General features: G+C 41.1%; 1 pseudogene; it reads right to left on the reverse strand.

Moving 5' to 3' along the window:
* Positions 1 to 1,195: 1,195 nt before the first annotated feature.
* LOC102836562 lies at positions 1,196 to 1,589 on the reverse strand (annotated as a pseudogene).
* Positions 1,590 to 3,110: the final 1,521 nt, after the last annotated feature.

Genomic DNA, 3,110 nt, shown 5'->3' on the forward strand with positions numbered 1-3,110 from the left:
ATTGCAAAATCAGTAACATCTATTAACGCCCCATTCCCCACGCCCGACAAGCAAAGCAGCAGAATGTCTCTGGGGTTTAACCAGTTCTCTTAAGGGTTAAACAGTTCTTAAAGTCTTCTCTGCTGTGGAAACGGCTGGCTGGCTCCTTGGTGCTCTTGCTGGACTTCATAGGTTTTCAATGGCTATTTTTTTCAGAAGTAAATCATAAGGACTTTCTTTTGAGGTACCTTTGGACAGACTTGAACCTTCATCCTATTGGTGAGCAGACAAAGGTGTTAACTTCTTGCACTGCCCACTCTTTCTTCTGTAGCTATTGTTGTTGCTGTTGCATGTTGTAGAGTTCCAACACAGAGGGACCCCATATAGTATTTCTGAGGCTGTAAATGTTTATGTGAGCAGAAAGCGTCATTTTTCTTTCCCAGAGTGACTGGTGGACTTGAACTGACGATCTTGTGGTTTAGTGCTTATCTTACAGAGCCACTGTGCTCCAGTCTGTAGCTATTAGGAATATATGATTTTTTTCCCTTTACAAATAATGAAACATATTTTTTTCTGAATATCTGTTCTTTATTTTGATATAAAAAATAAACTCTCAAACCTATAAAGAGTCACTTGTTTTTACATTATTGTAAAGTTACAAATAAAAACACTTAACAGTTCCAAAGATATCACATATGCTTTGGGGAAAAACAACAACAACAACAAAACAAACAAACACATTTGCTATTTGGATTCAATGGAAGAGCAAGTAACCAACTATCTCCCTGATTTTCCCTAACTTTATTAACTTACCACTGGGAAGGCTAGCAGTGGGGATGCCACATGGTTATAATAGGAGGGTTCTACTTTATAACCCTCATGAGCTAGCAGTAGGACAAACTCGAGTTACGTTTTGGTTCCTTTTGGATGTTGTTGCAAATGGAGCCATCAAATTCTCAGGGGCTTGATGTCTCTTAGAAAGAAGCAAGCTAGGAGAGAGACTGATGATCTGAGTTTACTTAGGTGGAAAACATTTACATTAGGAACCCAGTTGATACACTACTGTTAAAATGACATATCTGGGTTGTCATTGAGTTCAGTCAGCTGATCAGGTTACCATCTCTAGATCTTTGAGTGGCACATCTGAATTGAGGTCTCACTGTAAAGTTGTATCTTCAGCACCAGTTCTAGTTGTCTTCTTTGGTTTTAATGTCTATTAGCCCTTACCAGCTGTAGCAGCCACTGCTTGATAAAACTTTGCCATGAAATCTGGCTCATTGGTCTCCAGCAGTTTGACAAATCCATTATGCTCCTGCTCAGCCCAACATCGAAACCACTGATCCCAAAGTCGTAGCTGGCACTCAAAGATACAAGGTGGTCGGCTTGACTCAGACACAGTAGGCTGCTCCAGACCATGTAGTAGTGGCTGTAATTTTCCTGGCACTGCCTTAGCCACCATGTCCTGTAGGAAACGTTCCCACTGGGACTTGACCAACTTGCAAACCAGTGTAGAATACACTTCATCTCCTGGAATGTGATGTAAGACATTGGGGGAGGGGTAAGGGAGAAGGGAAGGATAGTGGTATTGAAGATGAAGATTTCAGCGGCATCCTCCTCTTCTCCTTTTAGAGTGTACCCAAACACCATCACAAGAGTCCCTGAACTCCAAGTATCGCTGCTGCTTCCATATTTCCTGAAAAACAAACAAACTCTGAAACATATTTTTGACTTTCTCTTCAAGTAAGGGACCCTCACAGGTGGAGAAGTCATTTTAGTGTAGTATGCAAATGTCCCACAAATGCCTGACAGAACTGTGGGGATACAGGTGTGGACATTCTTTTTTTTTTTTTTTGGGTATCTGTGTGTTGGTCTCTCACTGTCTGCGCACGTCCATTTTGGTGACTACAGGGGGTGCCTGAGGAAGTGGACACCACACCCCCACCCCTGGAGTTCTACTATGCAGTGCACAGAGCTCCTCGAAATTTAAAGTGACAGTTTCCGCTTAAAACCAAACAACCCCCACTCATCTGTCAATTTGTTGTACTGTGGAGGCTTGTGAGTTGCTGTGATTCTGAAATCTATGTCACCAGTATTTGAAATACCAGCAGGGTCATCCATGGTGGATAGGTTTCAAATAAGCTTTCAGACAAAGACAGGTTAGGAAGAAACAGTGACAAACTACTTCCGAATATTTAGTCACTGAAAACCTTATGAATAGCAGAGAAACCCTGTCAGATATAGTGCCCAAAAATGAGCCCCTCAGGTTGGGAGGCTCTCAAAATGCGACTGGGGAAGAGTTGCCTCTCAAAGTAGAGTTGACCGTGATGATGCGAATGGAGTAAAGCCCGTGGGAGAAAAGCCCTTAGGACCTTCATTTGATGATGGGGCACAACTCAAAATGAAGATGAACAGCTGTAAACATCCATTGAAAATCAGAACATGGATTGTATGAAGTATGAATCTGGGAAATTGGAAGTTGTCAAAAATAAAATGGAATGCATAAACATCGATATCTTAGGTATTAGTGAGCTGAAATGGACTGGTATTGGCCATTTTGAATCTGACAACCGCATGGTTTACTATGCCAGGAATGACACATTGAAGAGGAATGGTGTAGCATTCATTGTCAAAAATAACATATCCAGATCAGTCATGAGGTGCAACATTGTCTATGATAGGATAATATCCATGCGCCTACAGGGAAGCCCAGTTAATACCACTATTATTCAAATTTACGCACCAACCACTAAAGCCAGTGAGGATGAAATCGAAGAATTCTACCAACTTCTTCAATCTGAAATCCATCAAAAATGCAATCAAGATGTATTGATCATTACTGGTGATTTGAATGCAAAAGTTGGGAGCAAAGAGGAAGGATCAGTAGTTGGAAAATATGGCCTTGGTGATAGAAATGATGCTGGAGAACGTATGATAGAATTGTGCAAAACCAATGATTTGTTCATTTCAAATACCTTTGTTAGACAGCATAGGAGATGATTATACACATAGACCTCACCAGACGGAATACACAGAAATCAAATTCACTACATCTGCGGGAAGAGATGATGGGAAATCTCCATATCATAAATCAAAACAAGGCCAGGGACAGACTGTGAAACAGACCATCAATT

This window comes from Chrysochloris asiatica, unplaced genomic scaffold (assembly GCF_000296735.1).
Source record: "Chrysochloris asiatica unplaced genomic scaffold, ChrAsi1.0 scaffold00049, whole genome shotgun sequence".
Classification (NCBI taxonomy): domain Eukaryota; kingdom Metazoa; phylum Chordata; class Mammalia; order Afrosoricida; family Chrysochloridae; genus Chrysochloris; species Chrysochloris asiatica.